This window comes from Ambystoma mexicanum, chromosome 13, assembly GCF_040938575.1.
Source record: "Ambystoma mexicanum isolate Mex_15411 chromosome 13, UKY_AmexF1_1, whole genome shotgun sequence".
NCBI classification, from domain to species: domain Eukaryota; kingdom Metazoa; phylum Chordata; class Amphibia; order Caudata; family Ambystomatidae; genus Ambystoma; species Ambystoma mexicanum.
The window spans coordinates 321,128,618-321,151,591 of record NC_090938.1 but is presented as its reverse complement, the minus strand read 5'-3'; the positions used below and the strand labels follow the sequence as shown (position 1 = coordinate 321,151,591).

Below are 22,974 nucleotides of genomic sequence, written 5' to 3'. Positions count from 1 at the left end.
CATGGAGATGAGTTAAGGAATTCTCTGGATCCCCAAGTGTTATGACCAAAAGCGCTCAGCCTGTCGTAAATATAGCCATTAGCCTTTGAAGCTGCAGGTTAACCTAAACAAAAGGGTCCGTCTTGATGTCAGATCTAAAAACGAGATCTCTGCTAGGAGAGGGGGAAGAGTGAAGGCCGAGCTTAAGACCCATTGCACACAATGAGAGATATGCTATTTTTGGGATAGCTTGGGAAGTATTAATCGTACATTATTTATGTTTGGGTTTATGAAAATCTGTCAGTGAGCTGCTTCTGGTGGGTCCAAAACGATTTTGGTGACACCAACCTATCAAGTTATTAAAAAAAAGTATTTGTGTTCTCTGCATAAATATGACAATCATAACAATTTGAGAAAATGTGTAACAGTCGATAGGTATTCTGCCCATCGAAGGCCAGATTTTCCAGTAAATATAGTTTAGGCATAAACAAGAAAAACTGTGACGCTGCCATAGAATAACCTGCAAACACAAAAAAATGTAGTGTCTGAATATGCTAACATGTGTGGCGTAATCTGATGAGAAAGGGTATTTATGAAAATGTGAGATTTCAAGGTACAGAAGCCAGATCCAACCCTTGTCGTTGTCATTTGATTGATGGGGTATCCTTCCCAGGCTTCTCAAATGACTCCCCCATTTTCTGGACCTATCGGCTTACAGAGGGGTAGGAAACCCTTGACCACTGCCCTATCAGTTGTGCGAGAAGGATGACTCATTTTGTGATGTAATTTGACTTATAAATGGGTTACTCCTCCTGAGGTTTCTCTCTACAAAATCCAAGGTGTGCAGCTGACTAAAATCTGAAGCTATCATTGCAGAAATTGGGTCTAGTCTTGGAGTGAACCAAGGAGCTGGAGTAGCTGATTTGGAGGACAGGGAGAGGCCTTGACTGATCCTTTGATGGTCCCTGAAGTGAAGCCATGGTGCCCCTTGATGTCCATTAAGCCCCTTTCTATTGTAAGTATAGACCACCTCATCCTAGATTAAACAAGTCCCATCTTCTTAAGCACTACGCTAGAGACTCCCAATGGGAAGAATCCCCTATCCTTTCTGTTGCTGAAAGTCAGTCATTTTTCTATTGGAAAGTATTTTATTTGTCTGTACATTGTGGTAACTCTCCCATTGACAAACTCTTTGTTCAGTTGTGCATTTAAGTCATTTTTCTATGGAACATAATCATCCCTTGTTTTCCTGTTGACTAGAGTCCTATTCCATCTGAAAAGTGCTTTGTTTGCTTGCATAGTGAGTCTGTTTTCTGTGGAAGAATTCATTGTATGTCCATGTGTTTTCGCTATTTCCTATTTAAGAAAATCCAGTGTTGGTGTAGATCCCTAGCATATTTGGTGTATTAAATCAATTAATTTCCACATTACTTCATAGAGTAGGGAAAGGTAGCATCAAAACCACCTCTCCCTTTCTTGTGTCTTGGGAATCATTATAAATATAAATTGTTCCCAAAAAAGTCAATTTAGTAAGAGCTGAAAGCCCAATTCTTAATTTTGTGTTAAAGTGTGTGTTTAAAAACAAATTCCCATTTGCATCTGTCATATTAAACCCAAGCCGTGTTTCCATTGTGAGCAGTCGCTTTGCCCAAAGCATACCTGTGAGTTGTCCCTGTAATTTTCACTGAAAACCATGGTTCCTATGTGCCTTTCTCATTGTTGAAAGTGTGTGTGTCATTTTCAGGCACTGCCAAATTAATGAGATATCCGTTTTCATTTTCATCCTTTAAAAAGTGTTTTTCCTAGAGTATTCCCTTTCCCCTATCATATTCAGAGTGCGGATTGTGAATTGCATGTCCTTAATTTTTCCTTGCTCAGAGTTTGCCAGCCCTTCACAGCCCCAAAAGAAACTAGGGTGATTTGCCTTTTTATTTTTCTAAACATTTCTTTTAACCTTTGAAAACTTGCTGTTCAAAGTTTATATTTATTTATTTATTTATTTATTTATTTATTTATTTATTTATTTGTTGCATTTAATGACACGCCCAAACCCTTGGGTATCACAGCGTACAAATATCTTATACAAAACATTTTGAGTTGCTGCAGGATTTAGTTACAGACAAACATGGTTCGCTTACACATTATTTATACATCTTATTTAAACATGTTACTGTTAAGATAACGGCCGGGTAATTTTGTTAAATAGTACAATTGAGTATTTGAATTATGGTCGGTGTTAGTATTTGGTCGGTAATATCTCTTCCCCTACTATACGCTGATCACGGATTTTGAATTTGTCATGGTTTTATTACACGGCACACTCCAGCCAGGGACTCCTTCCCCGACAATGAATGTGGCGTACCATGAAGCACTTTTCATTTTTAATATACTATGGATTCTTTTTGAGTAGGCCTCCATCCCGTCTCACACCCAACCTCCACAATGGACTAGGAACCAGGCTGATGTGTCTCAATAAGTTATTTATTAATTTATTATTTAATGGAAAAGGAAAATCAAACCATTTCACAGCCACCAATGTTGTGGCAAAACTACAGCAATGATCGGTACAGAACAATTAGGTTAAGATGTCCAATTACAATTCACACAGTTCTTTAATGGCAAAACAGGAAAAAAAGAACCATTTTTTTCAAATCGATGGCAACAATGGTGTAGCACTCCCCCCTGCAACACTCAACCCCCAACATCAATTAAACTTGATTCCTTTGAATGAAAGGCAGTGGCAAGGAGTAGGAATAGAGGAAGAAAATAGGATTTGGGTAAAGCCCTCCACCCCCAGATGGGAAGCCAGCAAAGAAAGAAAAAAAACTGTTTTTGGAGCAAAATGGCAGAATGGGGTTTTGGTTATTTCTCACAACTGCTATGGGACAGAATAAAAGGAAGTTCGAATTGCTTACACTTTAGGAGATAGGGAAAGTTGCAGGAATATTAATTGGCATACCAGGGCAAAAATAGAAATGAAGTGGGGAAATCGTTTTTTGGGGGAAAAGCAAATGCAAAGGGTAAAAATACAGTGGCAAATGGAAATTCGTTTACACTGGGATTACAAAGACAGGCAGCTCAGGGAAGGGGTTTAGTTTACAATAGGAAAATCGGTCTTCAATGACAAGGACAGAGGCACGTTACAGGTAGACCTCTAGGCAAAAGGGATTGCTTACAATGGAACAACTGTTTGTGTTTGAACAGGACAGATGCAACTAGGAATGTGTTGGGTAATGGACACAATACACTGACAAATTCGGTTTTCAGTTACAAGGAGACTCATTCTTTTGAGACAACTCTTTAATGACTATAATAATTAAATACAAACACCAAATACAAGATGGTTCATTTTGAATTTCAACAATCTTGTACCGTGAATCTCTATGGGGGAATTAAATGATTTACTTAAAATAAAATACTAAGAATATACACAGACAACTCAGAGGTTTTTAAAAGAGAGATACTAACATACACAGGCTAACAATAGTTTCTTTTACGGGAAGGTGACTGAATTACCCTGACAATTTGGGCTTCTCAATGGGCTTCTCAATGGGCTTCTCAATGGGCTTCTCAATGGGGTTTTCAGTGGGGGAAATATTGGATGAAATGCTGTGCAAATGAAGGGGTTATGCAATTTACGGCTGGGGTATATGCTATTTACAAAGCATGCCTTGGTTTAGGATTCAGTACAGCCAGCAGGACCTCAGGACACCCTGGACAGCTAGGGCAAGGGGTCTGGTCACTGCACTCTCAAGGATGGTAAGGGTCAGCTGCCTTCTCTCCATCCTCCTTCTCCTGTCTCCCCTGATTTTTGTCTGTCTCTCCCTTGACGTCGTACCGCCCCCTTATATAGCACAAATTACATCACAAACTTTACAGTCTAGGGGGATGTGATGCTGGAAATGTATCGGAGGGACAGGGCTTCCGTATCCTTGTCCTTTACTGCTTTTTATCGTGTTCTGTCGTGTTTTCCGCGCAGGAGTTCATGTGGGACACCTGGCGGTGCAGCTCCCTCTTTTTGGTTTTGGTGAACAGATCCATGGGATACCCTTATACCTTTATGGCACCCATGTGTAGGGGTGCAACCCTGTGCCACTAGTGTTTGTTTTTGGGCACCTGTGGGTGGCCCACAGAGCAGGGTACTGGCTGGTCGCAGCTCTGTGCTGAAATGACTGGTGCCCTTAGCGTCCTCCATTTTGGGATGCCCGGGCCCTGTCAGTAGAATCGGTAGATTCCTGATGGAGTCAAAATAGCCCCCATGGCCTCTTGCCTTCCATCGCCTGTTACCTTGATCTTCCTGAAGTCCCAGGAAGCTCTGCCTCTGTCCCTTCCCCCTGACTGGCTGTTGGGTGGAAGTTCCATATATGGTAGTGTGGGGAAGTGCTGACCAGACCTGCTGGAGCCTTCCGAACAACCGTATGTTGTGGGTACGCCTGTGGGTGGGACCTGGGTGAATGGAGTGTGTGACGAATACGCATTCTTTGTTGCGGGTGTCAAGTATCTGGTGGTTGACACAATGACTGAGACAGCCCTGCCCGAAAACGGTATGAATGCAGTGTGGAGTGTTGAATGGCTTGGTAGTTGTCCCAATACACATAACTTGTTGTGAATGTCTGGAGAGAAGTGAATGGCCTGAATGCACTGTGTGCCTGATTAGCCGCCTGCCTGCATGAATGCCCTTAGTCGTGATTGGATGCTTGAGTATGACCCAGCGGATTGAATGGGAGATCAACAGTATATCTGGGGACCTCTCACTGCTAGGAATCGTGTTCGGAAACTGAAGTCCACTACGACGAGTAACTGGAGTAACTGAAGCTTGATCTTGAAGCCCTGCTGGACGAGAAGAATTGCTGTTGCTCTCCGTCACAATCTGAAAGCTGTTGTGCCTCCAAGAACTGACCCAGAGAGGACCTGGTAAGGCGCCCTCTTCCCGAGCTACGAGGGACCATCGTGCACCGGCTGATCTTTGCCTAAGTTCCCTGGTAGATAGACCTTCGACAAGCTGCCGACCCGATACAGGGACTGCTGCGGAACTCCAAGCAGAAGCGCCCGGACTATCGTCTGCCACTGTCGACGACCGCCATCGCCAACCGGAGCCGCCGTGCTCCCGTTTGCCTAAGAACTTCATTTGATCCAATGATGCTCTCGTCTGCATCGTCGTCGCCGTATCCTGCTGGAGAAGGCCTGACCGTCGACACGCCGAGGAGCATCCGCTGGTGGGTGTCCTGCCACCCAAAGACCACATGCCAAAGACTCGACGCCCTTGCTGGGCCACAGTTCTTCAAACTCTTTGCGGTCCAGAACTATCGACACTGAGGTGCCCCCACGCCTCTTCCTTGCAGGACGTTTACGCTTCCTCGTCAACGAGCACCGCTAGGAACGACGCGGCCACTTCACCGTCGTAGCTCGACCTGTTCTCTGTCAGACGTTCGATGACCCATGACTCCTGCCTGAAAGGGAGGACACTCAAGAAGGGCCATCGATTCCCCGACGAGGAACGCTACAACGCCAGGTACTCTGGGGTTGCCGAACTATTGGGAAGTCTAGGGTGAACAATATATGGACTGGGCTTGTGATACATCTTTGCTTTACAGGTTGCCCAGGTGGGGGGATCTCCACACAGAACTGTGTCTAGGTAACGGGACCAGTAATCTGCCAATTGTTCCAACCAACTGCTTTCCTTCCTCTCTCTACTGTTGGTTTCCTTTATATGATCTGTGTGTTATTCTGACCGTATGCACTTTAATGAGATCTGATAACGTTAGTGGTACCACTTTAGAACTGTATATATTTTCCATTGTTGATTTCTGAGTACAAAGTCAGTTATCGTGATAGTGTACATCACTTCGAATATTAATTATATAAAGTCTGTGTTTTAACCAATACAGTGTGCGGACCTTCCTTTGTGGGTGCTCTGGGACTACGCTGTATTTAAGAACCAGCCTGCTTCACCTCCTGAAAAGCTAGGCCTTGATTGCTCAACCACGTTTACCAATAATAGAGAATCTTAGCAGGGGTCCTCTGTGCCTCTCCTCTACCATATAGAGAGCGGAAGTACAGACCCCTCCCTCAGGTCTTTACAGGGGAGTATCCTGTAATTATCCCTGCCACTTGGATAGGACAGTTTACCATTTCTCTCTCCACCCCCTGGAATGATTGATTCAAGGCAAGAGAGCACCATCTGTCTTTTTGCATTTATTACAATTCTTTGTTATCATGACCACTTTTTTGGCAAAAACTAGTTAAGTCTCATAACTACATAATTATACTAGCCCCGGCCATATGAAATAGATATGTGGTTTCAGTTGCTCATAGGGAATTAGGTAAGCCAATCGCCAACTCTATACGAGGTAGCATGGCCCTCTGGCACATTTTTGTCATTTTCATAAAATGTATAACAGTTATCCCACTGCAAATGATCTAGCATGTTCCTAATTTCATCTTCCACCTTTTCATCAACTGTTATATTTGTCACCTATTTACATCAGCCAAAAACTAGTCTTAACTGGCCATTTCAGTCCCCAAAGTCCTAGGCAAATGCAATTAGTCTCTTCTTTAAAACCGCCTGGAAATTACATGAAAAAACACCATAAAACAAAATTGATTCTTATTCCGATTGCTGCGAAAATGCCTAAAATGAAATCAGTCTTTTAATGTAACTTGGGAGTGTCTTTTTACACCTGGGGGAGGGCCACTTTATTCGCCCACAGCCATTTGTTCCCCTGAGTCAGCCGGTGACCAGAGAATTGTATTAGTGCCTTTGAAATTTACAGTTTGCTCTTTGAAGTGGGTGCAGCAAGAACTTGCACCTTCCCGTCAGACTTTAGCCACACTTTGCCTCCTTTTGAAAACTGAATTCTGATGCACTCAGCAGCATCATATTTCATTTCAGGGTTGTTCACTGATAAGTGCGACTTCCAGCTGGAAGCATGGCTTTCAATTGTGAAGTTTCCTGCCTTAGCCCGAAATGGGTTTTCCTGTAGTAAGTGTCTCTTCAAAGGTGACTTGAGTTTTGGGGGTTGAAACATAATATGCATTCGATTTGGTCAACCCCCCCACATGATATTTCCCTGATATTTTCTACGTGAGCAGTTCTTTTTTTCCATGTGGCTTTTAAAGCCGTTTTTCTTTTCACACGTGTGCAGGCCTTTTGCTTTTAATGTTTAAAATCCTGTCTTGCAGGTCCCAGAATTCTTTGATTTCCCCTTTTTGAGTAAGTCTGCATTTGCTGTTGGTCCATTGAAAATCAAGGGTAGGCCCCCTTCCACATGGTTCTTTAATTTGATATGAACAAAAGAAAAAGCCAAGCCATTTTTCGTTTGCAGTGTTAAAAGGACTGCTGTTCAAGTGAAATGTAAAGCACAAGCCGTTTCTGGTTGTAGTGTTGAAATTCTTGCCCCCATGCGAATTTAAAACATAAAGCAAGGCTGTTTTTGTATGCAGTGTATAGCTTTTTGTCATTCAGGTGAAACAAAAGCAAAGCAGGGCCGTTTTTGCTTATAGTGTTCCAATGCTTACTAATGTGACAGGGAAGCAAAACAAGCCGTTTTTGATGGCAGTGTTTAAATGCTGCTGTTCAGGTGAGAAGGGCATCTGTCTAGGGCCTTTAAAGGCACCCCACAGATTGCTTCCCTTTTATGTTTTCGATTTTCTTTCTCGTGTGCCGCCTGTGTTCAAATGAAATTTCCTATGTGTGCTAGCTAGTCTGTTTGAAGCCCTCTTTGTCTCTGGTGTAAACAGCCCGAAGTGCCCTTGTGTGCTCTCCCATAGCAGTAATATTAAATCATTGAAAACCCATCTTTCCATTGTCACAGGGGGAGCGCTTAACCTTCCTACCATCATTTGAGTGAAATTGGTTGGCATTGCTTGTCATAACACAAAATTGGTGGGGCATTACAGTATCTCTTTACCTGGTTATTTTCTAGAAGTCTGTGCATTTGTGTTGCTACAACATTAGTGGCAGCTGTCATCTTTTTTTTCTGATTGGATATTAAAATAATAAATGAATACATTATTCTTTGACAACACATCGGCCTGATTCATGGTCTATTGGGAAAAGGGGTGCTGGGGGAGGTTGGGTGCGAGACAGGTTGGAAGCCTCCTCAAAAAGAATTTGGTGTAATAATAAAAAACGTTTTATTGTGTGCCACCTTCATTTGCAAGGGAAGAGTTCCCCGATTTGCTGGTGCTGCATAATATATTGTGACAAAGTGCCTGCTGTTGTAGTGGCTAGAAGTAATGTAAATACAAGGAGTATCGGGCAGGCTGGAGCTAAAAGTGACCTGTGAGCAGGGTGAAAGGCACTTGGCACTGCCACACCATGTGGGCTAATTCTGCCGGCAGCAAGGATGGATCCGCTGCTCAGTTGAGCCGATTTTGCTGCCTTTTGATAGGAAAAAAAAATCCCACCACTTGTACCTCCTCACCTGTTCTGGAAGCCAATAGGAAATTCCGGGAGCCTACACAAGGGACAAGAGGTGGGTGGCTACAGCTTATGTTTAACGTTTACTCCTCTGAGGTTTTCTATTGGATGCTGGGAGGAGAGGGTGACAAGGGCGAGAAGCCTGCAAACTATACCTGGCTTGCAGCGACTCCTGCTGGCATTATTATCATCCCTGTGCCGTATTTAATGACCTCTGACCAGGGGCGTCTCAAAGGCAGGTCAGTTGTGACGAAGGTAAACGAGTTACACGAAGGGCTGCCCTTAAGTCATGTCACTGACACTAACTCAAGAAGGACGCTATACTCTATTTTGAAGTTAATATAGGCTGCTAGAGACCTTATGTTGACACATTAGGGACTAGAGATTGGCTGGGGAAAGCCTCTGTTGTTGTGTCCATTGCTTGCGCGCCCCACCAAGAACAGGTACTTGGGAATAAACTCAGGTGGCTGGTTTTCTACAGAACTCCACGAGCTCCTCGCCCATGCTAGTAACAGCACCCTCCACCCCACCCCCTAGTTTTCTAACTGCCATCAGTACACAAGACAATACCCCAAGGGCCAGCCTTACTAGTACTGGTTTGTCTTTGGTAAAAAAGTGGGCCACTTTCATAGGTGCCTGCACTGTGCACCTGGCAGTTCAGACTAATGTTACATCAAAATGTGCTTCGAAATGCAGTTTGCAGCACATTTTTCAAAAACTCCCCATAAGGCAATTCCATGAAGAGAAAAGACTTGCTATTTACAATTGCGGGACCCTTTTGTATTGGTTCAATTTGATATCACTGTGAGACCCTGCCAACATGGCCCTCCAAGGAATCATTTCCCCTCCAGTCCGATGTGCCACCCTGACGGGCAGTGCCGGCCTTAGTGGCAGCAGCGCCACGGGCAGAAAAATAACAATTTGGCGGGGGGCGCCAAATGTTTTTTTGTGGTGGGAGAACTTGTGTCATTTTAAAATTAAATGAGCTTGCGGGAGCCAGCACATTTAACAATAGGGTGCAGTGGCACCCTATTAAGATGATTATCTCCCCACTCCCCCACTACAGCACGGTGGTAATTATCTTGTTAAATTTGCCCGGGAGCAACTTTAATTTCAAAATGATACTTCTCCCACCACGCCAGTTGGCCACTGGGGCTAATGGCGCCCTGGGGGAGTATGGTGCCCGGGCAGTCGCCTTAAGGCCGGCTGTGCTGAGGAGGACACGGCCCATCAGAATGCTGGTTAGTTTGGCATAGTATGTTGGCTCCCCAGTATCTGCCGCCCCTCTTTCATCCTTGCTGCAGACATCTTCACAAAGTCCTACATGGCTAGATGGCCACACCAGTGGGCTGATGTGACGGAAGGGGTGCTCTGGCCCATGCTGAACTTCCCTATAAGGGTTCGACCACATTTTGCTGATTTCATGCACACATGGAAGCTTCTAGGGAAGAAATAACCTGGAAACAGAAACAAAAAAGGATGCTAGCCGCCATATCGGTTTTAAAATAGGCTGCAACCAAACTTATGTTCACAAATTGGAGGGGGCTCCAAAATGGTGCGGTGTTGCGTCCACGTTTTTGCCCTGGTCAATAGCAGGTGCGTCGGAGTAAACCAATCCCTACCCACCCATTAAACCTATGTGTACATTATTACCCCCTGGTCCACATGGTTGACCACTAGCCTTGGCTGGCATGGATTTTCTAGTCACCTCTTCTCCTTGGTCTGGGGCACCACCTCACCTGCCCGTGGTTTCACCTTGCCATAGCTACTCGGTGATGGAAAATCGCCCCACAGTTCCAGCCTCCCGTGCAAGCCTGGCATTGCCTCCCGATACCCATAAAAAACGTATCCTCCACGCACCACCATCACAAAAACCAGGCACTCTCCAGAGTGTAACGTAAATAGGCGTGTGTGTACGGGTGCTACCTCTTCCCTGGGTCAGAGGGTGGTAGGTCTCTTATCCCTCTCCTCCCTCCTACGCAGACCTCCCACCGGGATTAATGTCAGTGCATGAGGCGGGCAGACCATCCCAATGAACCTCCCCACAGATAAAATGACCCCCTATTAATGTATCAGCCCACTGAGGTAACAAATAAACGGGGTCCCCAACACTGCTGTGTTTTATATATCTTTCAGCAAAGCTCTAGTGACAGTAGCCACACCCTGTTTAATGCGCCTCCACCGCCGGCCCCTTCTTCTACTGGTACACATCTTCGTATGCCCTTCCTGCTAACACATGCCCCGCACGAGCATTTCGGAGGGAGCTCTTTAACAAATGAATAGGTACAACATCAAATATCTGGGAGCGGTGCTGGATCCATACCCTTTAGCAGCCCAGTTGTCGATGACAACTTCGCATTTGCTTTCCACGCCATCTGCTCTTGTTTGCCTTTGTCTACATAGCCTCACTGTCAGGATGGACTCTGTGCCTGGGTGCTTCCGGAGCGGTAGGGAGAAGGGTCTAGCGAGCGAGAATTACACAGGAAACGGATGCACTGAGCACACAAGAAAATAGAATCTGATCTAAGGTAAACTCTGCCAGTGCCACCGAGTGTAGCAAATTTCCTACCTGCTCTTTATAATAATGATTTGTTTTTTCATATTGTACTTGCTGCCACAGATTGGTGCCGTTTCGCAGCACGTAAATAACAGCTGTTACTATTTCCTGATCTAAAGTCTATTGACTTCGGAGGGCACGTATGGAAGGCATATTCAACCAACCTGCAGGTTTAACAAAAATCACAACATAAAGAGCTCAACTCACTGAGCTATCTGACTGGCTCTACAAACAGACTTGGCCAAATCTTCAGTTTAATCCATGCTGAGCCAGTACCAGGGGTGGGTATGTGTCAGACCACGGCTCCGCCCCTGGTCTGTCTGGGCAAACCACACCCCTATCACACATCTCCCCGCCAACACAGAAACCTGGCTACAGGAAGCAGCTGACCCTTCGTTACCGCTCGCCCTACCCACTGGGTACTCCATTCTGAGAACTGACAGAGCACCAACCCAGGCGCAAGAGTCGCTATCGTCTCTAAATATTTGCTCCCCATCAGAGCCTCTCCCCTCCCACCGATGCCAGGTTCTGAACTCCTACTAGATAAAATCGAATCCAATCCGCAGACCATCAACCCCCCTCTCCTTTACTGCCAACCTAACAACCTCAGCACCCCTGACATCCCCCACCTCATGGCCCCATCTTGAAACCTAATATCAAATTCTTGCTCCTGGGTGACTGCAGCACAGGATATTATGAGCCCCAGGGCCAGAAGTCCATGGCCCTTACTACATCCCTGTATGAGATGAATTTCACACAATCTGCCTCTGCCCCACACACTCTAAAGGCCGGATCCTCAACTGTATCTTAAATCTCAACATTCCCATCAAGGTCACCTCCATCAAATCGGCTCACTGGACTGATCACTCCGTGATCCACTTTACCATGACCCTCGCATCCACCCCCACCCAAAAAATGGATGCCCACCAGTCCATCATTGTGAGACACATCTGCAAATTAACTATTGGAACCCACCATTCTTGCCTCCCTGGATTCACAACTTGACAGTGCTGACCCCGAAACCATTCGCAATGCCTATAATTCCACTCTCCTCAGTACACTAGACTTGAAGGCCTCCCTCAATACAACCCCCAGAGACTTACTTACTCCCACAACACCCCAATTCCACTTCTCCCCTGTCACTCCGGCTGAGGTTCTTACCACCATCCAACGACTCAAAGCCTCCAATTGCTCAGGTGATATCTGCCCAGTCCATATCATTAAGATGTGTGCAGCCCCCTTCGCTCCCACCATTGCTAAATTGATCAGTGCCTAATTCTATCAAAGAAGCTTGGGTCATGCCTCTCCTCCTGAAAAACCCTCCCTTCACCCAACCCTCCCTACCAACTACCATCCTATCACGACAGTTCCCTTCCTCCTGAGAATTCTTGATCGCACTGCCTACACCCAGCTATAAACCCACCTAGAAGCCCATAATCTACTTGGTACTCACCAATCCGGCTTTAGACACAGACACAGCACCGAATCGGCCCTCCTTAACCTTAAGATTTAGCTTGGCCAAATTCATGACAAAGGGGACCTAGCCATCCTCTGCCTACTGGAATTTTTTTGGCGGCTTTCGAGCTCGTTGATCACGATATCCTATGTCGTCATCTCACTGCCACCTTCAACCTCTCTCTGAAGCAGCTAACTGGATTAAATCCTTCTTGAGCAAATGATCCTCCATAGTCTTCACTGGGGCTAAAGCATATGACGCCAACCCAGTCATATACAGAGTTCTACAAGTTTCCGGTCTCTCGCCTACATTGTACAACATGTACACCAAACCCCTCTTTCTCCACCTGGACAGTCTAAACATCCCATACATTAATGTTGCCGATGATATTCAGCTCCTCCGGAAAACTATCCGGCAACCATGAATTGGACTCTGCCAACATCAACCGGATTTATAGCATCATTCGGGCTTGGATGGCTAACCACCATCTATGCCTAAATTATGACAAAACAGAGCTCCTCGTTGTAGGGTCTGCACGCCGTCTTAAACACCTTGACCCTGCATTTTCCTCCTTCTGTATTGACGGAAGTCAAAACGCTGGGAGTCTATCTTGATTCTGAGCTAAACATGCACAAACATATCAAGGCTGTCGCCACGTCTGCAGCCTACTCCACCAAACTTAAAAACCTCTCCAGGAAATTCCTCACCCCCAACAACTGCCTCACTCTGGCCAGGGCCATTATTGTATACAAAGTGGACTGTTGCAATGCCATCCTTGTAGGCATCTCCACTAAAAACATAAATAAACTACATCTGATCCAAAACAACGCCCTCGGGGCAGTTTGGGGCATGCAAGGATCCGACCATATCTCACTAGTAAGACGAGAAGCACACTGGTTACCTATTAATGCACTCATCGAGTTCAAAATCCTCTTTATCACTTATTGCTGTCTCTACAACACTGTCCCAATATCTCGGCCGTCGCGTTGCAAAGAAACTCAACCCTCGCCTCCTGCGATCATTCTCTTCCATCTCCCTACCCACCACAAGATATATGAGAAAAAGAGCCAGAGTTACCAGCTTCACCGTCATTGCGAATATGCTCCACCCCCCCCTGCACCCAAGACAAACCCTTCTATCTGATCTTCAGGAAAAAAGTAAAAACTGCACTATTCAACAAATATGCCTAACCAATATTACTATGCATTGCCTACAAGGAAAATTCTCCTACTTGTGTCCACATTTGTCTCTTCACTACTATATTGTCTGTACTGAGAACTGACCTGTTCTGTAACCTCAATGTAACCTCCCTGTCACAGCGCTGTAGCAAATACTCTCCCGATTGTGACCATGCTGTAACCCCACTGTCTGAATGCATTTACTGTAATGAGACTACCTCTAGCGCTGTGATACTTCTGGGTCTGGGTTTTATCAAGAAATAAAATAGATAAATAAACACGGTGGAAGCAACATCACAGTACGCACCAGAGGGAAGTGCCCTTCTGGTTCCACAACGAATTCCGTGCGGAACCGGTAAGCAGCGCCTTCAAACTTTACTCGTTGCACCAGCACTTACTTTCTGTTACTCTTACCTGATTCTTTGTTCCCTGCTATGTTCCTGCTTCCTGCAATCCCTTGCTTCTACGTTCTGTACTGCTTATTTATTTTATTTATTGGCCATTTGTACGGCGCTTATACAGACATGTTTTCAGGTGTTACAAGGCAAGGAAGGGAGGAGAGCGGGGGGAAGAGGAGCATAGGAATCACAAAGCAGAAAAACAAAGCAATTGTTATATTGGCCTTGTGACAATCCAACCGTGCAAGTGCATGAGCAAGGTGGAAGTGCTTGCGGGGAGGGGTAAGGGGGAAGTGCATGTATGGGGAGCCCCCAAAGAATGGTTAGCTAAGTGCTGGGTGGGTCCAAGGCGGCAAGTGCCAGGGGATAAGGGGGAAGGGAGGATGAATGCAGTGGACAGGAAGGGCCAGGTTGGGCTGGTCTGCGAAAGGGAGCTCAAGGGCAAGTGCTGGCAAGGGATGTTGGGAGACAAAGGGCAAGTGCTGGCAAGGGATGAATGGGACTGGTGGGGGGTGGTCTGGCCCCTGTATGACTCAGAAGGAACCAGGCCCCAGTCGCAACAGCAGTGGGAAGTTTAACACGGGAGGGGGCGAGGGAAGGAAGAGGAGAAAAGGAAAGTCTTGAGAAGTTTTCGAAACTTAACAATATCTGGCTCAAGTCTGAGAGGGGGAGGGAGGCTGTTCAAGAGGGAGGAGCCAGCCAAGGACAGAGATCTACCTCGCACTCTCTGCTTGGAGAAATGTTTGACCTGCAGAGAGTTGGAGCCAGAAGACCTAAGGACTCTGGCTGGGAGGTATTTAGGGGGGGAAAGCTGGATGGGGAGATCCCAGGCCCCAGACAGCCTTGTGGATGATGCAAAAGGTCTTGAATTTGATCCTTGCGGTGGAGAGATTTTAGGGCTGGAGAGATGTGGTCCCTGGGCTTGAGGCCAAGGATAAGTCTTGCAGTCCTGTTCTGGATTAGTTGAAGGGGGCGAAGGGAGGAAGAAGGCAGATTGAGGAAGAGGCTGTTGCAGTAGTCTAGCCTAGAGATAACCAGGGCCCTGGAGACGTTGAGCTTCTGGGAGAAGGTGAGGATAGGTAAAATGCCCCTGAAGAGGTGTAGCTGAAAGTTGGACTTCTTGGCAAGGTCCATGATGTAAGAAGAGAAGAGAGAGAGAGGAGTCAAAGATGATCCCAAGGTTTTTTGCTTCACATGTGGGTGAGGGGAGGGGACACAAGGTGTCTGTCCAGAGAGTGAGAAGGAATAAAGGAGCAGGCGTCCCAATGAGAAAAATCTCTGTCTTACTGGCATTAAGGCGGAGATCATCGGCGGAGCACAATGCCTGAATGGCAGTCAGGAATGAGGGAGGAGGCAGAGGAGGGAGAGGATGGCAGCTTGAAAGAGAGATGTGTGCCATCTGCATAACACTGGAAATGAGGGGAGAAGGTAGAGATCAAGTGTGCCAGCGGGGCCAGGTAGATGTTGAAAAACCATGGCGATAGGATAGAGCCTTGAGGGATGCTACAGGTAGAGAGTGAGGAGGAGGAGAGAAAAGATCACATTTGTACTTGGGATGGTCTGTTTGAAAGGAAGGAGGTAAGCTGCGCCAGTGCCCTGTCCATGATGCCAAGGGTATCATGAAGACAGTTTATGATAGAGTGTTTGACAGTGTCAAACGCAGCAGAAAGATCAAGGAGGATCAAAAGAGAGGGAGTGTTTGAGCCCAGATTACAGAGTAGGTCTTCACAGATGTTCAGAAGAGCAGTTTCCGTGCCACTGGCTGCTCTGAAACTGTACTGGTGGTCATGGAGGCAACCAGCCACTTTGGTGTGGAGGGTCAGTTGGGAGATGACCAGTTTCTCCATGAAATTGTCCAAAAAAGGGGTGAAAGAGATAGGGCGATAGTTAGCCTGGCAAGAAGGGTCAGCAGACTACTTTTTTAAGAGAGGGTGCACAAGCAAGTGCTCAAGGGGTTGAGGGAAGGAGCCAGTGGCAAATTAGTGGTTACAGAGGTCAGCCAAGGCAGGTGCGAGAGAGGCAATGTTGTCCTTGATGGTTCTGGAGGAGCAGGGGAGCACATGTTTAGAGGAAACTTTCATAGAGCAGACAACTCATTTGGTGCAATGGGAGAAAAAGAGGAGAGTATGGGGGAGAGGGTGGCCAAGGGAGGTGAGAGAAGGGTGGGTAAGGGGGAAGCAGATGACAGAGCGGACAGGATGCCCAGAGGAGGAGATTGCAATAGGATTGGCAAGTTCCTTGCAGATTTTAGATTTCAGCCATGTTATTGGGGACTCCAGAGATGCAGGCTAGGACATGAGCACTCTTCTTGGAGCAGATGGTGAAACAATCTTGCCTTTGGAGTAGGGGGGCAGGCCAGTTTGTCAGAGGATTAGCTAGATGCCTGATACTTCCGCTCTGCTGCGTTGCGCTTGGGTTTTAAAGCTGCCAAGTCAGAGTCATACCAAGAGTTGCATTTGGAGGCAGGCTTCATGCCGATCCTCATCCGCATGGCAGGGGCAAGGATGTCCTTGGTGTTAGAGATGGAGAACTGGAAGTCAGCAAGAACTGAGTCAGAAGGAGAGCCAGTGAAGGGGGAGGAGGCGGGATGAAGGAGGAGGCAAATGCAGCAACTGACACACGCTTTATCAGTCAAATGACGGAGAAGGAGACTGTCAGTGCGGAAGAAGGCAAAATCAGGGGTCTGGGGAGGTCAAGATGGGAAGAGAGGAGAGAATGGTCTGACCAGGAGAGAGGGTGGTAAGAGGGTTGGACAGAGGGATGTCAGTTGAGATGAGAGCATCCAAGGTGTGTCAGGCAGAGTGGGTTGTGCCAAAGGGAAGGATATTGAGGGAGAGAGTGTCACAGAGGTTTGCGAAAGAGAACAATAGCAACATCAAGAGTTTCAAGATGGATGTTAAAGTCCCCAAGGAACATAAGTTTGGGGGAGGTGGCAAGAAGAGAGGAGGACAGGTCAGCCCATTCTGAGACAAAGAGGGGGGTAGATCTGCGGGCACTGTAGTTGGTAGTGGGAATAAGAGAGAAGGTAGGATAGACAGAAAGCCTGCAGACTGGGCTTTCAGAGGGTGAGTAGGTTAGAGTGGGGATGATGGAAGCAGGAATCCACTCAGGGAAGTTCAGAGCCACTCCACCACCAGGCCGAGTAGGCTTGAAACTGGACAGGATCTTATAGCCCTCAGAGAGAAGAGTGTCAAAAGCAGTGATGGAGCTTGCCTTGAACCAAGTTTCGGTGAGAGCAAAGACGTCAAGATCAAAGTCTTCAAGGAGGTGACATATTTCAGAGGAGTGTTTGATAGCAGAACGAGAATTGAGGGTAGCTAAGTGGAGCTTGTTGCCCCCTTTAAATAATTTGTGAGGGGGAGCCCAGTGGTGGGGTGCAACCAATGGGAAGAGTTCAGAGGTGGGGTTAGGGATGGGCGTGGCTAGAGTGGGGGGGAGTTGAAGAGAGATGGAAGACACATGTCAAGAAGACAGAGGTTTGACTGAGAGCCCTGGGCCATGCTAGTGCCAGTGTGATAGACATTAATGGTGCATTTGGATGATGTGAAGGAAGCCAAGAGCACTTCCCATCTGGTGCCACCAATAATGGGTGAGGAGGAGAAAGGGAAGAGGACAGAGACCATATAGGGAGTCCATAGGACAGAAGAACAGTAAAGAGGATGTCAGTCATAGTCTGTCAGAACAAGCACTGATGTAGGTGTCTGCAATGGGAAGATGAGGGTTGGAAGTAAGGAGTGCCTTTTTTAGTTTCTTCCTTTCAGAATTTGTGAGAGAGGGTGTATAAGTGATGGAGAAGCAGTTCGAAAAGATAAGAGGGATAGAAAGTACAATGGGGTAAGGATGAGAGGGGGGAATCTGAGGAAGAGGGGTAGAGGATCAGTAGCACTATAAAGACTTACATGTGTTTACAAATTACAAAGCACTTTTAAAAACGACTTTTGCAGGGAGCACTAAAAATCAGCACAGAAAGGTGGATGCACAGTTGGAAGCACACATAGATTTGACTTTTGCAGAGAGCACTAAAAATCAGCACAGAAAGGTGGATGCACAGTTGGAAGCACACCTAAATCCGACTTTTAAAGAGAGCAATAAACATGCAATCAAATGTACCACAAAATATTTAGAAGCAATATAATGTTATCATGCAAGGCATTTTAGTGTAGCATATGATGGAGGTTGTGCTGAGTAAGAGGCAAGGCAAGAGATATGTAGTACAGCTGCTAAGTGGACCTAGGCAGGCCGACAGGCATCAGAGCACCCGTGCTGTACTAGAAGAGGGAGTTCTGAGGAACGTTCTCTAGAAGAAGAGTATCCTGTATGTCAGCTAGAGATTAGTGGGAGGCAGCTGCAGCGGTGCTTGGTAGGAGAGGTGGAGAATAGGTGCCAGATGAGGGTAGGGGGTTGGCGAGTCCCTCAGACACTATGAAGAGGCTGCTTACCCTGTGAGTGAGTGTGCAACGTCGCAGGGCATCAATTAATTGCTGTGATGTTAGGATGAGTGGAGGGTGCCCCGCAGCCTGATCAGGAACAGACAGGGGCCTTACCGTTGGCCTTGTCGGGGGGTTGGCTCTCACCTGTCGGGTTCCCTGATAGGCTGTGATGTACTCGGCTTGGCCAATCACAGTGGGGGCAGGGCCTGCATCAAAGCACCCCAGTGATCGAAGGATGAGGAGGCAGCCATGTTTGAAAGATGTTGAAGGGCTGGTAACGCACACAGCCCAACTGCTAAACAGCCAACAAAATTGAAGGAATGCAAAAGAGTGTTGATAGGGCTCAAGGGGCTGTGCTGTAATCAAGGTGATGGAATAACAAATTCTGCATGCAGCGCATCGAAGATTTCAAATGCTGTATTAGGAGGGACGAGCCCTCCAGGCCTCATCTTGATGCTGCTGAGTCCCTCGCAGTGTGTAGAGGGGCATCTTCATGCTCCTCCAGACCCGGGTAGGGCCAGACTGGGGTGGGAAAGACCCTTTCAGGTGGTCCATTGAGGGGGCCGGCGAATGCCTGCCGGCTCTGGGGTCTGCTGATAAAGAAAGACAAGCAGGCAGCCAATCAGGTGGGTCTTTGTCGCATCAATAGAAAATAGTTGATGCATCTGCTGAACCAGGCGGCCATCATGGAGAATCCTTGTGGCCCAGTAATAGTGCAGAGGCTCTGCAGGAACTTCGGTGCAGGCAGGCTACGGGCAGATGGTGGAGCTCTGGTAGATAAAAAGCTGGAAAAAAAACCTTACCTTGGCACACTACTTGTTAACACATCTTTGCTACTGTATCCAGCTGGAAACGTGGATGATTAGTGTCTCCTGCTTTGGACCCACTTTGACCCACAAGGTTCTTTCCCTCTGTGGGAGGGTTTTTCCTTGGACCCAGCCTTTCTGGCAGCCTTGTTGCTCTGTATAGTCAGATAGCCCTGGCTGCTAGGGAAGGCAGGCCCTATGTCTTCGACTCAAGGACTGCACACAAATCACAGGTAAGGATGTGGGCTGAAAGTAGGAGATTGAGGATAGAGTTACCTTTCCTGAGAAGATTTATTAAAAAGGATACATCTGCTGCTGACCTTTCTTTAGAACATTGATTTATCCCTCAATCCCATTCATAAGATAACACAATACTCCGATCTGGTTATCACCTAACATGCTGACTCAACCACTTGGTGTACCCCAGCAGTTACCACATTAAGAAATATACCCTTCTCGCCAGAATAGTGTGCTGCCCAGCAGGCTTTCTATACTTGAGAGTGGTTAAGCTGATGTTCCCCCCTCTACTAATTTCACCCTCTCTCCTCTGAATGTTATCTTCCTTAGAGGATAACTCCTGGCTCAGCTGTTCTGCACATCTTCTGTAAAAGTTAAATGACTTCTTGACCTCATGATAGGAAATGGGTCAGAGCTAGAGGCAAAGTTTGTCTTGCCAGAGCTGGATCCCAAGGCACAGGACTAACCCCAGATATGTCCTCAAGCTGAGCTCTCCAGAAGACCTGTCAGTAGACAGAATGCAGAAACAGCCAAAGCCTCACAAAATGCTTAACAGCTGTCCAGATTGGTATTTATGTTTTGCAATTTGCAGACATATTTTTGTTAGTGTAACTAGTGTCTGATGAAAAGAGCAGAGTCCAACTTCCATTACTCGCCCAAAAGGGTTTCTTGCTGAATCACTATCAGACACGTTTCAAATTTAAAATTGTGGGCATTCTTTTGTTCCCATAATGCTCTTTGGTTTCATGCAAATGACCAGGGTTGGGCTCTATGAAGCGATACTGTGTTGCATGACCCAGCCTTGGGCCGTATCCTTCCTCACCACATGCTGCCTTCGCGCCCCTAGGAGAAGAGGGTCCATGTAGTTTACATTTTCAGCATTGCTTGACCTAGGAAATACGACATACAGTCATCGCAATCAGGTTTTCACTCCACATACATTTCTTGAGCACATCATACAACCATACAACCATTTCCTTTTTATTATTTTGTATGAAGTAGGAAGAAATTCTGTTTGTAAATGAAATTGTCTGTATATGTAAAAGGTTAAATTAACCAAATACATTAATAAAATAAAAAAAAGAAAGAAATACAACCATACAATTTATCAAGCGCAATGAAGCATAATGGACCTCAAGACCTCAAGATGACAACTTCCAACCCGCTGTCATGGCTTAACTGCAGCCTTTATTTTTTATACAGTATTTATATAGTTCCTTCACCCAAAGCACTGCACAAAGTTAGATAGTACAAATATAAGTAAAATTTCAAAGTATGAAACACAGTCATTCCAATGGCAATAGAAAAAAATAAATATGTAGAAAACCACACCTTGCGGAAAACCACTCTGTAAAAGATCATTCTTAAGACGTTTCTTAAACTGATTAAAGTTTGGACAGGAACGAATTTCCAAGGAAAGAGAATTCCATGATGTGGGAACCAAGTAGGAACAAACAAAAATAAGAAGGTGCACAAGGAGGTTGAGAAACAGAAAAAAGAAAAAGCAGAACCAAGACCCCTCGACGGGCGATATGGAGAAACCAAAGTACAAAGATAACCAGGAGCCATAGCCTGGACGCATTTAACAAACTTGATAGAAAGTGAAACTCCAGTCAAGGAGTTATCTGAAGCCAACACAATAGGGGTAAATATGAAGAAATACTAGATGACGAATTTGAACAAAAAGAAATTCCCACTGCGGTATGCAAGACAGAATGAAGCAGAAAAAGTGCATAATTAAAAAGATACAAATATAAAGAACAGCAATAATTAAGACATGACAAAGCAATAGTTTGAACAGAACCTTAGAAGAAGAACAAGTTAACAAAAAAGTATTCTTAATATTATAACGGTGTAAGTGGCAGAAGTGAACCATGGTAGCAATATGGGCCTTTAAAGAAGAATCAAAGATGAAGCTGAGGTTGCTTCCAAACTCGGAGATAAACCGGGGAAAGGAAATAGAGCAGAGAGCCGAAATAGATGGGGAAGCAGGAAAAAAATGAAATCTCGGTTTTCTTCATTTTAAGACAAAGAACATAGTAAGACATCAATGAACAAACAGCCAGAGGGCACGCTGATAAGTACTGATGAATAGAATCAGTCAATGACAGAAAAGAAAGACACACGTGCACCTCATCAGCATAGAGGTTTGCCTTGTATGCATTTTCCTAGATCAGCAAGGCCAGCTCTGAAGTATTTAAGGTAAAAAGACAGGGACCGAAGACATAAGTTTGAGGACACTGCAAGCCAGAGAAAAAGGAGGTGAAGAAGAACCTTCCCAGCGAACAACAAAAGAGCGATTTTTTCTAAGAAGAAAACCACTGAAGATCTGAGCCAGAAATCCAAAAGCATGACCTACAAGAAAGCAATTCAAGTCATCCACACTGTCAAAAGCAGCACAGAGATCAAGACCAGAATGAATAACAATTTAAGATGTCAAGCATAAGGAATTCAACCAGAGACTAATACAAAGAGATGTCTCAGTGGGATGTCCTGGGCCAAGGCTGAATTGACATGAAGGAAAAAGATTATGAATACATTTCATGGCGCCAAACAAGCATGACTGCAGCTCTTGAACTGCACCACCTTTCCAAGTGCTCCTCTCTCTGTTTGAAAGGCAGATGTAATTCAGACTTGATTTAGACGTTGGATCCTCAAGGGATGTGCCAACAGAAACATGCCAAGAGACCTCTTTGTTTATGGTTCGACAAAGTAGTGAGGACAGACAGTGCAGTTTAGTTTTTAGAGGTGAGGCTTTTAATGTAATGATAATAAAGATAACTCATGAAAATGAAGGGAATCACATTAGAGTGAATAATGAGAGATGAAGGCTGCTAGATAGTCTAGAAACTGAGTTAGTGGGAGACCTTGAACCTTTATTAGAGGTTAAATATGTGTTATGATGTTCCTCCTCTGAAGTGTAGGTATATTTGATAGTCGTTTGTGATTACAAGTAACATGCACTTTCATTTTTTATTTATTACGGACAGGCTGTTTCTCAAAGGCTCACATCCCTGAATTAGTATCAAAGAGTCCGGCAGAGCACTCAGATACAATTACCCCAGGCACCGCGAGACACTGGTCCAATGCAATGATTTCAGCCCTTTACTGAATATGTGAGAGACATTATTAATGCTATTCAAGCTTTTTTTCAGATAGGGAACAGAATAGTTTGCAAAGTTTGTGACTGTAAAATGTAGGCCATTTTATGATATTATAAAATATAAGTGATGTTGCCAGTTGGAACAACAACAGAAGAAGGCACTGGCCTAACTAACAATAACTAACTGACAATAAGATATACAGGGAACACCTTTCAGTTGTATTCTTAAGTGCTTGAACCATGCAATCCATTGGGATGATATTCAAACTATTGAACTAGCTCAGTCTCAGTCAGCACACATTTGCTCCAGAAATCGTTACGTGGCCTGAAAGTTACAAGTTTGATTTCCAGTGAAATTAACTCAAATCTTTTCCGTTCAATACCATAACTACTGTTCAAATGGGTATT

At 45.5% G+C, this 22,974-nt stretch overlaps 1 protein-coding gene across 21 annotated transcripts in view; it reads left to right on the top strand.

The window, feature by feature from the left end:
• The window catches only part of ADCY4 (adenylate cyclase 4), a 1,677,325-nt gene that overhangs the window by 748,702 nt on the left and 905,649 nt on the right, over window positions 1-22,974 (top strand). For 2 of the 21 annotated variants that reach the window (XM_069633793.1, XM_069633798.1), the window contains one exon: window positions 856-994. The exons of the other annotated variants lie outside the window; for them this stretch is intronic. The gene's annotated coding sequence lies outside the window, so the exon portion shown is untranslated. The remainder of the gene's footprint in view (window positions 1-855; window positions 995-22,974) is intronic. 21 annotated transcript variants of the gene reach the window in all.